The sequence below is a fragment of the Phascolarctos cinereus genome, unplaced genomic scaffold, assembly GCF_003287225.1.
Source record: "Phascolarctos cinereus isolate Bilbo 61053 unplaced genomic scaffold, phaCin_HiC Scaffold_8;HRSCAF=390, whole genome shotgun sequence".
Classification (NCBI taxonomy): Eukaryota; Metazoa; Chordata; class Mammalia; order Diprotodontia; family Phascolarctidae; genus Phascolarctos; species Phascolarctos cinereus.
This window is the reverse complement of record NW_027556291.1, coordinates 67,114,413-67,127,605: the sequence shown is the minus strand read 5'-3', so window position 1 is coordinate 67,127,605 and position 13,193 is coordinate 67,114,413. Positions and strand designations below refer to the sequence as shown.

The window sequence follows — 13,193 nt, the reverse complement described above, 5'->3', positions numbered from 1 at the left end:
GTCAGATCTGAAAATGCTCTTAAAACATAGCTTAGCAGAGCTCCAATTGGCCTAAGAGCACACATTATCATTGCTGAGAAGGAGTCTTGTTTATATGCTCAGAGGTCCATGTTATGGGAATGGTAAGTTAAATTTTAAAACATTTAGAAATATATTTATGGTTTGAAATGCAGCATATATGTCAATATAATATCTATAAGCATAATGGTAATCCTCTGAATTAAAACTCATGTCCTGAATCACACAGCCAAAATGAAATTTGAATATGCAGTGCCTCATCTGGACTAAAAAGGAAAGCAATGAAAGAAGAAAAATAACTGATAAAAAAATAAATTCACACAACATTTTAAAGGACCCCACACATAAGCCTGCAGTGTCAGATCTAGGGGATGAAAACCAAGAGCGAACCAGCAGTTCAGTGGCTCTGAACCTGCAGAACCTCTCAGTGGGCTGAGACTGAATTGAACAGCAATCCACACACACTCAAATCACACACAAGCCAATGGATCCAAACCCTGTCAGAGCATAGACAAGAAGGGCAGTGACCACACCTCTCTCTCCCCAGATCACACCACTTTCGAAGCACTGAAAAGTTTTAGGTCCCTAGATTGAACTGTGAAAGCAATAGAAGGACATACAAGACAGAAGCTCAGGCCAGTCATTCACCCTGGAAGTGAGCAGAGCCCAACTCTAACAAGTCCAAACTCAAGAAATAGGCTGAAAAAATGAGCAATCAAGAAGAAGAAGAACCTGACTCTAAACAGCTACCGTAGGGACAGGGAAGCTCAAGAAACAAAAGTGGGAAGAAGACAATGACTTGAAAACATCTGTAAGTAAAGACTCAAAGAAAATGCAGATAAATAAGTCCAACAAGAATTCCTAGAAGAGTTAAAGAAAGAGATTTTTAAAAACAGAGTAAACAAAATTATTTTAAAAATCAAATAAGAGAAGAAGAGGAAAAATTGGGAAACAGGAGCTATGCAAGAAAATTATGAAAAAAAACTTTAGTAAAAGAAGTACAAAAAATATTGAAGGAAATAATTTCTTTTAAGCCAGAATCTTCCCAATGGTAAAAGAGGTACACAACCTTACTGAAGGTAAGATCTTAAAAATTAAAACTGACCGAGTAGAAGCTAATTACACCAGAAACATCAAGAAACAGTAAAACAAAATTTAAAAAAAAACTAAAAAGAAGAAGAAAAGGAAAATGTAAAATATTTCGTATGAAAAACAACTGACCTGGAAAACAGATTAAAAAGAGACAATTTAAAAACCACTGGAATACCTGAAAGCTCTGAACAAAATGAAAAGAAGTCTCTACAGGTCATATTTTAAGAAATTATACAGGAAAACTGCATGGACATCTTAGAATCTTAATGCAAAGTAAAAATTGAAAAAGCAATTCACATCACATCCTAAAAGAAATCCCAAAACAAAAACTACATCCCATAAGGAGCCTTTGAAGCATAGATTAAAATTAATTGGAAACTAAATAAGCTAATCCTAAAGAATGAGTGGGTCAAATAATAAATCATAGAAATAATCAGTAATTTCATTAAAGATGACAACCATGAGACAACATACCAAAATTTGTGGGATGCAGTCAAAGCAGTATTCAGGGGGAAATTTATAACTCAATGCTTATAGCAATAAAAGAGGAAAAGAGCAGACAGATCAAAGTATGAGGCATCCAACAACAAAAACAAAAACACCCTAGAAAACCAAAAATTTAAAAACCCCAAATAAACATCAAAACAGTAATTCTGAAAATCGAAGGAGAAACTAATAAAACTGAACGTTAAAAAAATTGATCTAACATATAAAACTAGGAGCTTTTTTTAGTTATTAAAAAATTAAGAGATAAGCCATTGGTTAATTTGATTTTTAAAAGGTGGCGCAATAGATAGAGTATTTTAAGGAATTATAAAGGAAAACTGCACTGACATCTTAGAATCCTAGGGCAAAGTAAAAATAGACTGGATGTATATATACCAAGAATACATGGCTAGTTCAATATTCATTAAATATAAACATTTCTATATAATACCAACAAAAACTCAGCAGGAAAAGATAGAGAAATTCCATTTAAAATAACTACAGACAATATGAAATACTTGAGAGTCTACTGGCCAACACGTGCACATGCACGCATACACACACACACACACACACACACACACACACACACGAACTATATAAACACAATTACAAAATGCTTTTTATGCAGACATTTAAATGACTGGAGAAATACTGTTAGTGGGTAAGCTAACCCAATATAATAAAAATGACAATACTACCTAAATTAATTTCCTTGGTGCCATACCAATCAATCTACCAAGAATTATTTTATAGAGCTAGAAAAACTAATAAAATTCATCTGGAGAAGGAAAAGGTCAAGAACATTAAGGGAATCAATGAAAAAATCAGAAGGAAGGGGGCTCAAAAGTACGATCTCAAATTACATTACAAAGCTGTAATCATCAAAACAAGATATGAAATAGAGTTTTTAATCAGAGGAACAGATTAGATATACAACGTACAGAAGCAAATGAGCACAGTATCTAGTGTTTGATAAACCCAAAGATCCTAGCTATTAAGGCAAAAATTCATTATTTGACAAAAACTGCTGAGAAAACTGGAAAGTAGTCAGACAGGAACTAGGCATAATCCAACATCTCCCATCATATACAACATACACTCCATATGGGTACATGATTTAGACATAAAGTATGATAACATAAATTAGGGGAGCATGGAAAAAATTACCTGTTAGATCTTTGGATAAGGGAAGAGTTCATGACCAGACAAGAGAAAGCCAGGTTCCCAGGAGGTAAAATGGATACTTTTGATTACATCAAGTTTAAAAAGTTTTTGCACAAACAAAGCCAATGCAGCTAAAATTAGAAGAAAAACGGGAAACTTGTCGGGGGGAGATCTGTGCAGCAAGTTTCTCTGATAAAAGTCTCATTTCTCAAATATATAGGGAACTGAGCCAAACTTATAAAAATAAGAGTCATCCCCCCCATTGTTAAATGGTCAGGCAGTTTCCAGAGGAAGACATCAAAGATATAAATAGACATAAGAAAAAAAATACTCTAAACCACTAATAATTAGAAAAATGCATATGAAAATAACTCTGAGGCACCACTTCACATCCATAAGACTGGCTAAGATAACAAAAAAATAATGACAGTGCTGGAGGGGATGTGACAAAACCATTACATAATAATGGTGGAACTACTCCAAGACTCTAAGCTATTAAACTGTGCATGCCCTTTGACCTAGCAGTGCTACAATTGGGTCTATACCACAAAGAAATCAAAGAAAAAGGAAAATGACCCATATGTACTAAAAAATATTTATAGCAGCTCTTTATGGTGGCAAAGAATTGGAATACTGTGGTGCTTGTAAGAAATGAAGGGAACGGTTTCACAGAAACCTGGGAAGACTTCAAGGAATAGATGCGAAGTGAAGTCACAGAACCAGGAGAGCAATATACAAAGTAACAGCAATTTCATAAAGATAATCAACTGTGAAAGACTTAGTAACTGATCAACACAATAACCCACCACAATTCCAAAGGACTCATGATGAAACATGATATCCAGCTCCAGATAGAAAACTGATGGACTCAGTATAGATTGAAGCAGATTTTTTTTCCTCTTTATTTCTTTTTCTTGTGTGTATGTGTTGTTTTTTTTTTCCAGAACATGGCTAAGGCAAGGCAGAAATTTGTTTTCATTGACTTCATATTTGTAAAAGGTTTTGTATTTTTTACCTTCTCATTGGGCGGAGGAGAGGGTGGAGGGGAGGGAAAAAATTGAAACTGAAAATAAAACTGAATTTAAAAAAAAAAAAGGAAAAGAAAATAGAATGTCTGGCTTGGAGTTGCCTTTCAGGAGAACATATTGGAGAATTCTAGCCAGAGCTTAGAATGGAGAATTTCAGTGATGGGATGGCAGTCCAGGCTTAAAATGTCAGAACTGGGAGTTGACAGAGAAACCAGAATGATACCTTGAGAAGGTATGTACAACATAGAATGTCTGAGCTTGGAGGCAATGTAGAATTAGTGGGGCCTGAGCTAGAGCCTCCAACTTAGAAGATCCCACTTGGGAGAGACTTTAGCACATAGAGAGTGGAGGGCAGTCAGAGAACTTGTCAGAGAAATTGATTCTATGGAATGAGAGCACACAGAATGTAAGGCCTGGGCAAATTCATAGAAAAGAGGCTCAGAACTAGCAAGGCATAGAAGGGATAGCAGTGCCAGAAAAGCCCTTAGAACATATAATTGCAGGACCAGCAATGGCCATAAAACCACAGTGTCAAAGCTGGGAGGGCTCTTAAAACAAAGATCATCAGATCACAAATGGTTCTGAGAACATCAAATATCATTGCTGGGAAGGAGTCTTGTTCAAATGTCCAGGTTGTGGGAAAGGCAAGTTAAATTTTAAAAACATTTAAAAAGTATGTTTATTATGTAATATTCAACATATATTTTAATATAATATCTGGAATCACAATGGTGATCCTCCAAATTAAAATTCCTATCTTGAATCACAACAGAAATTTAAATATGCAGTGTCCAATCTGGAATCAAAAAACAATGAAATGAAAAATAAATGAGCAGAAAAGTTAACATATGCAGTGTTTTCAAGGGGAGCAGGCTGCTATACATATTATTGTTGTTGTTGTTGATGAATTGGGTGTATTTATGGAAAAAAAAAATAAGGTAAGTAATCAAGTTTCACAAAAGAAACAATTTGTGCTCTTAGCCAGTAGGCAACAAACACTGATTTACAGTGCTAAACTCCAGGGATGCAAATACAAAAAGAGAAAGACAGTCTCAATCCTCTGGGAGTTTATAATCTAATGAGGGAAGATAAAACATAAAAGGAAGCTGAAAAGCCCATAAAAGGGGATTGGAGGCAGCTTGGGAGGGGAGGTACCAGCCCCTGGGGTGTGGTAAAGTCAATCAGATAATCCCAAAGTAATGCAGCCAGGTGAGATGGCTCCTCCTTAAATGGAGGTTTGGAGTTTAGGACCCATTGCTCCAATGAGGCAGAGGTGGAGGACCAAGATGGATGAGATCTCACAGGATGATAAGGTGGTCCCAATAATGAGCTCCCAAAGGCATGATGGAGAAATCAGGTCCCAAAGTAAGGCAGCCAGATGAGAAATGATTATATTTCTAATATACATGGGTCATTTACCATATAAAAACTAAGTGAAAAGGGGGAAAAAAAGACCCATGAATATGAGAGGATGGGAAGGCTTTCGAACATAAAATAACTAGGGTGGGATGCTCCTATACAACATCTGCCTTGGAGGTGCCTTCCAAGAGAACACTGGAGGATGGCTAGAGCTTACAAAGGAGATGTTCAAGGCTTGGGATGGCAGTCGAGGCTCTGAATATCAGAACTGGCAGGTTACATGGAAGCCAGAATATGAGACTTGAGAACGTATGTCCAATATAGAATGTGTGAGAGCTTGGAGGTAATTTAGGATCAGTGAGGCCTGAGCTACCTGGGACTTCTGACCTGGAATATCAGACTTGGGAGGAAGGACTTTGGAACACACAAAATGAGAGACAGTTGGAGTCAGAGAACAAAAATTGTCTGATGCCATGGGAATATAGAATATAAATTGAATATGGAATATAGCATATAGAATGTAAGATCTGAGAGAAACTATAGAGAAGAGAATGTCAGCACAAGGAATGGCAGAACCAGCAAAGGCCTTAGAACATACCATTTCAGGACTAGCCTTGGCTACAAAGCCACACAGTTTCAGAGGGGAGATGGCTCTTAGAATATAGATTACCAGAGCTCAGATGGTTCTGAGAAAATCCAACATCTTTGCTGAAAATAAATTTTGTTTCTGTACACAGAATTACAACTAATGAGGAAGGACAAGCAAATTATCATGACAAAGTATATTTAGGGTATGAGAGGCCACCTATATTTCAGTATATTTGATATTAGCACAATGGTGATCCTCTCAATTAAAACTCATGTCTTATATCACACAAAGAGATGAACATACAGTGCTTAATTTGAGAAAGAAAAGGAAGGAGAAGGAAAAAGAAAAGAAAAAAGAATCAATGACACATTAATGTATGGAGTGTCTTGAAGGATTAAGGCTGCTATAGATATCAATATTGCTGTTAACAAAAGGTTAGTATTCATTGAAAAAAAGTACATGGAATTCTACAGAGAAAGAATTTGTGCCCTCAAATAACTGTATTGCTAATCAACAAATCAATAAGCAGTTATTAAGTACCTATGATGTGCCAGGCACGGGTACTAGGTGCTGAGGATACAAAAAGAGACTAGAGTCCCTGCCCTCAAAGAGTTTACAGTCTAATTGGGGAGACAACATGCAAGCAAAGGATTAGAGGAAAGGCAACTAGAATGAAGAGGGGTTGGGAATGGATTACTGTAAATGATAGGATTTTAAGTGGAATTTAAAGGAATCCAGGCAGGTCAGTGGGCAGAGTTGAGGAAGAAGACGATTTGAGTCATGGAGGACAGACAGAAAACATCAGGAACTGAGAGATAGAGTATCTTGTTTGTGTTACAAGGAGGCAAGTGTCACTTGGATTGAGAGTACCTGCTAGGGAGTGAGATGTAAGACAGTTGGGAAGGTGAGAGGGAACTAGGTTATGAAGGCTTTGAATGCCAAACCGAGCATTTTGCATTTGATCCTGGAGGCAATAGGGAGCCATGAGTTTATCAAGTAGAGGAGTGACATGGTCAGAGACCTATGCTTTAGGAAGATCTCTTTGGTGGCTGAAAGGAGGATGATGTGGAGTGGGGAAGACTTGAGGCAGGCAGACCCACCAGCAACTATTGTAATAGACCCAGGATGAGGTGATAAGGGCCTGAACTAAAGTGGTGGCAGTGTCAGAGGAGAAGAGATGTATTAGAGAGATATTGTAGAGATGAAATCAACAAGATCTTGGATCTAGAGGGTGAGAGAGAGTTAGGAGTCCAGGATGACATTATCCTAGATAGTAGCAGCAAAAGTAGGAGGGAAAGAAGGTTTAGGGGGAAAGATCATGAGTTCTGTTTTGGATATGCGTAGTTAACGATGTTAACTGGACCTAGAACAGAACCAGGAGGGACACCTGTGGTTAGAGGGCATGATCTGGAAAAGGATGCTAATGCATATATGTAATTAAATATATTAAAACTGAAGAAATTAGTGAAAAGGAAAAAGCAACCCAAGAATATTGGGGATTTTATCCATAAAATGATAGGGTAAACAGGGTCTTTTAAAAAAATAGGACTGGAGCAATCCCACCTCAGACCAAACACTTGACACTTACTAGCTGTGTGACCCTAGGCAAGTCACTTAACCCCAATTGCCTAAAAAAATAAAAATAAATTAAAAAAATAGAACATATGACTTTCCAAGAGAATATATTTGGACTGCAATTCAGGCTCTCAATATTAGAACTGTTGTCACTGAAGCCAGAATATGAGATCTGAGAGGGTATGTCCACTACAGAATGTCTGAGCTTGGAGCCAGAGAACTGAAAAGTGTCTAATTCCATGGGATTTGCCAGTCCCAGGAGAAACCAGAGAGAAGGAGTGTCAGAGCTGCAAAGGAAGTGCCAAGAAGGAATATCGGAGCTCACAAAACCCTTAGAATATGCAAGCTCAGGATGAGCTTTGGCCATAAAACCCCACAGTGTCAGAACTGGGAGGGCTTTTTAGAACAGATCATGAGATGGTCCTGAGAATACACAGTATCATTGATGAGAAGTCGTTTTGTTTCTGTGCTCAGAGTTCCAATTTATTGGGAGGGACAAGTAAATTTAAAACACAATAAAATATACATTTTTTCTATAATTTGTATCAGCACCATGCTTACACAGTCAGTGAGGAAAAATAAAAATCTGTTACCTAAGCTGGATGAAAATTGGAAAAACAAAAATGCATAGAAAAAAACTAATTGCATTCACTCACTTACTCTGGTAAGACTGCTACTGATATTCCTATTATTCATAAGGAATGGAGAGTGTTTTTTAAAAAACAAGGTGTCAGTTATCCAGTTTTAAAAGAGACACCATTTGTCATTTTGAAAAATTGTGCTGCTAAGACATGTAATTTAATATACTAAAAGTGAATGAAAAAATGAAAACAGTTGAAAAGAAAAAAAATCCTTGAATATCATAGGAGTGAAGGGGACTTTGAACAAAAAAAAAAATGACAGAGCCAGAAGATAACTTCATTTTCTTTTTCTTCTTTTTTAATTTCTTTATTGTTAATTCTATTTTATTTTCAGCTGTAAATTCTCTCCCTTCTCCCACACCTGCCCCAGTCATTGAGAAAGCAAGAAATGTAAAATTCATTACAAATATGGAATCATGCAAAACAAATTTCCACATTAGCCATGTTAGGAAGGAAGGAAGAAAGGAAGGAAGGAAGGAAGGAAGGAAGGAAGGAAGGAAGGAAGGAAGGAAGGAAGGAAGGAAGGAAGGAAGGAAGGAAGGAAGGAAGGAAGGAAGGAAGGAAGGAAGGAAGGAAGGAAGGAAAGGGGAAAAGAAGCTTCAATTTGCACTGAGTCCATCAGTTCTCTCTCTGCAGGTGGACTGCATTTCTCATCATGAGTCCTTTGGAATTGACTTGGACCGTTGTATTGATCAGAGTTATTATTAGGTCTTCCACTACTGATTATCTTTACAATGTTGCTGTTACTATTTAAATTGTTCTCCTGATTCTGCTCACTTAAATTTGAATCACTTCATACAGCTTTTCCCAGGTTTTTCTGAAACAGTATCCATCATCATTTCATACAGAGCAATAGTATTCCATTACAATCATATACCATGGCAGATGCTTTAGAAGGTACAACATCTCAGTTGGAGATGAACTACAAGTGAATATTTCAGGGGCTGGGTAGTGTTTTGAATGGAGAATTTCTACACTGGGAAGGCCATCCAAGCTCAGGAAGTTAGAAATCAGTTTTCATATAGAAGATGGAATATCACAATTGGGAGGGGCATATAGAATAGAGAATGGCTAAGCCTGGAAGCAATTTGAGCCAATGGGCCCTGCAACCCATAATATCAAAGGTGTGAAGGACTTTCAAACACAGAATGTGGGAGATATTCAGAGTCTGAGAAATTGTCTGATTCAGTGAGAGGTGAGCACCCAGAATGTCAAGCCCAGGAGAAGCCAAAGAGAAGTGAATGTCAGAGCTAGCAACACACATAGAAGAAGGGATATCGGAGCCAGGAAAATCCATGCTATTTCAGGAATAACCTGGCCATAAAACTGTACAGTGTCAGAGCTGGAGGACTCTTAGAATAGATGATCAGAACATGGACGGTCCTCAGAACACACAATATCATTGCTGGGAAGCAGTTTTGGTTTGGTTTGGTTTTTAACTTGTGCTCAACATTGCAACTTATGGGGAAGGGCAGGAACATGGAAACATATAACAAAGTATCTTTAGGATATGAGATGCCACATATATTTCAGTATAACTGATATCAGTACAGTGGGGATCTTCTGAATTAATTCTTATGTCCTTCATTACACAATCAAATATGAAAGGTGAGCATACAGTCAACAATCTGGTTCTAATTTAAAAAAAGAAAGAAAAGGAAAAGAAGAAATAATTGACAATAATTGCAGGTAGTGTCTTGAAGGGTTAAGGCTGCGAAAGATAGCACTACTATTTATTTTAAAAAATCATTATAATTCAAAAGAAAATAATTTCTACTCTCAAATTGTTGTGCATTATTAATATATATATATGTAATTTGATATAATAAAACTGAAGAAATAAGAGAAAAGGAAAAAAAAACTCTCTTAGAATAGCAGGAGGGGGAGGTGACTTTGACCATAACATGGCCTGGCTGAAAGGGAACATCGATATAGTGTCTGACTGGGAGGAATTTTTCAAGAGAATCTATTGGAGGCTGGAGATTGCTTAGAATAGAGTCTTCGAGCACTGGGACAGCAGTCCCTGATCTAAGTGTGAAAATCAGGAGTTGACAAAAAGCCAGAATATTAGACCTGGGAGAGAATGTAAAATGTAAAACGAATGATCTCTGAGGCAACTTAGAATCAAGAGTGCCTGTGTCAGAGAAGCGGAGGCAAGATGGCAGAAGAGAGGAAGAAATTTTGCCTTACCTTCACATTCCTCTCCATTTTCTAGGTCCCCTGACCTAGAAAATGCACCAAGCCAAATTCTGATCAGAAATCCCACCACCACCACCACCACCACACCACACACTCCATAAGCTCCAGTGATTCCCTATTGCCTCCAGGATCAAACGCAAAATGCTCTGCTTGGCACTGGAAGACCATCATTGCCTAGTTCCCTCCTACCTTTCCAGTCTTTTTAAGTCTCAGACACATACATATCAATCAAGTGACCATGGCCTCCTTGCTGTTCCATAAACAAGACATTCCATCTCTCAGCTCTGGGAATTTTCTCAGGCTGTCACCCATGGTTGAAATGTTCTTCTTCCCTTGCCCTGAATATTGACCTCCTTGACTTCCTTTAAGTCCCCTACTAAGAGTCCATCTTTTACTGGAAACCTTCCCCAACCCCTCTTAATTCTGGTAGCTTCCCTCTGTTAATTATTTCTTATTTATTCTGTACGTATCTTGCTTTGTATATATGTTCTTATGTTGTCTCCCCCAAAGGGATGATCTTTTGCCTCATTCTACATCACAAGTGATTAATATACTGCCAGGAACATAGTAGGAGATTAATAAATGTTGATTAACCTGAAAGCCATGGGGGGGGGGATTTCTAGAAATCACATATTTCTAGAAACCACAAAGGAAAAGTGCCCAGATATCTAAGAACCAGAGGACAAAGTAGACATTTAAAGAATCTACCAGTTATCTCCTGAAAGAAGTCACAAAATGAAAAATTCCAGGAATGTTATAGCTGAAATCCAGAATTTTGAAGTCAAAGAGAAAATACAGAAAGAAAAAAAGCAACCAGAAAAAATAATCCCAATATTGTGAAGCCACAATCAGAATCACATAAAATTTAGCAACTATTACTCTAAAGGAACGGGGATCTTAGAATATGATATTCCAGAAGGCAAAAGGATAAGGATTACAACCAAGAATAATCTAGCCAGCAAAACTGAACATAATCTTACAGTGGGAAAAAATGGACATTTAATCAAATAGAAGGCATGAAGGATGAATTCATAACCGTTAAAGATGGAAAAAAAACAATTATTAGGAGCTATTTTGCCCAACTATATGGCAATAAAGCTGACAATCTAAATGAAATGGATGAATATATACAAAAATATAAATTTTTAGGTTAATTGTCTAGGCAGCTAGATAGTATAGTAAATAGAGCACTGGCCCTGGAGTCAGGAATATTTGAATTCAAATCCAGCCTTAGACACTACACTACACACACACACACACACACACACACACACACACACACACACACACACACAAAGTTAATAGAAAAGAAAATAGAATACTTAAATAACCTTATCACAGAAAAAGGAAGTGAACAAGCCATAAAAGAGCTACTTAAGAAAAAACCCTTGGACCAGATTTACAAGCAAATTAAAAAAAAAAAATTGACGAACAATCAATTCCAATGCCACATGAACTGCTTGAAAAGATAGGTAAAGGAGTCCTAACAAATCTCTACTATTATATAAATACCTAAACCAGGGACAGCCAAAACAGAGATTGGATGTTTTACACAGAGAGTCCTAGAGAGTCAACTGAAATACTAGTCAAAGCATTTAACAACTTCAGCAAAGTTGCAGGATGTAAAATAAATCCATGCAAATCGTTAGCATTAACCCTACAGGAAGAGCTAGAAAGAGAAGGTCCTTTTAAAATAATTGGAAGCAGTACAAAACACTTGGGAGTCTACCTGCCAAGATACACACAGGAACTATGCAAACACAATTACAAAACACTTCATACGAATAAAGGCAGATCAAGGGAATCAATGAAAAAAAATCAGCAGGAAGGGGGCCTAACTACCAGATCTCACATTTTCTACAAAACAGTAATCATCAAGACAATCTAGGACTGGATAAGAAATAGAGTGTTTAATCAGAGGAACAGGTTAGGTATACAGAAGCAAATGAGCACAGTAACCCAAGGTTTGATAAACCCAAAGATCCCAGCTATTTAGGACAAGAAGTCACTATTTGACAAAAACTGCTGAGAAAACTGGAAACTAGTCAGGTAGAAACTAGACATAATCCAACATCTCATACCATACACCAACATAAACTCAAAATGGGTCCATGATTTAGACAGAAAGTGTGATAGCATAATCAGATTAGGGGACTATGGAAGAAACTACTGTCAGATCAATGGGTGGAGGAAGAATTCATGACCAAACAAGAGAGAGGGCCATGAGAGTTAACAGGAATAATTTTGATAACATAAAATTAAGAAGATTTTGCACAAACAAAACCAGTGCATCCAAAACTAGAAGAAAAGCGGGAAGCTGGGGAGTGTGGGGGTGTGGTGGTAAGGAATGTGTGTAGCAAATTTCTCTGATAAAGTTTTCATTTCTCAAGTATTTAATGAACTGAGCCAAACTTTTAAGAATAAGAGCTATTCCCCAACTGATAAAAGGTCAAGGAATATGAACTGGCAGTTTTCAGAGGAAGAAATCAAAACTATAAATAACCATATGAAAAAAATGCTCTAAATTACTAATAATTAGAAAAATGTAAATTAAAACAATTCTGAGGTATCACCTCATACCCATCGGATTGGCCAAAGTGACAGAGAAGGAAAATGACAAATTGTAGAGGGGATGTCACAAAATAGGCACATTAATATACTGTTGGTAGAACTGTGAACTAGTCCAGTGATTTGGAAGTATTCCCAAAAACTTATTAAACTGTGCATACCCTTTGACTCTGCAAAACCCTACAAGGTCTATATGCCCAGAGACATCAAAAAAAAGGAAAAAACATCGTCATAAGTATAAAAATATTTATAGCAGCTCTTTTTGTGGTGGTAAAATATTAGAAACTGAGAGGACACCAATTAATTGGAAAATGGCTGAAAAAGTCAATTTATATGAATCTGATGGAATACTATTATGCCACACGAAATGATGGAGGGGATGGTTTCAGAAAAAACGTAAGAAGGGGGCAGCTAGGTGGCGCTGCAGTGGATAGAGAACCGGTCCTGGATTCAGGAGGACCTGAGTTCAAA

The 13,193-nt window shown here is 37.1% G+C and overlaps 1 long non-coding RNA gene across 4 annotated transcripts in view; it reads left to right on the top strand.

Annotated features, from left to right (window-relative positions):
- The window catches only part of LOC110203312 (uncharacterized), a 128,244-nt gene that overhangs the window by 89,236 nt on the left and 25,815 nt on the right, over positions 1–13,193 (top strand). For 2 of the 4 annotated variants that reach the window (XR_002322926.2, XR_002322933.2), the window contains one exon: positions 248–2,198. The exons of the other annotated variants lie outside the window; for them this stretch is intronic. This is a non-coding gene — a long non-coding RNA (uncharacterized LOC110203312). Of the gene's footprint in view, positions 1–247; positions 2,199–13,193 lie in introns of those variants that run through there. 4 annotated transcript variants of the gene reach the window in all.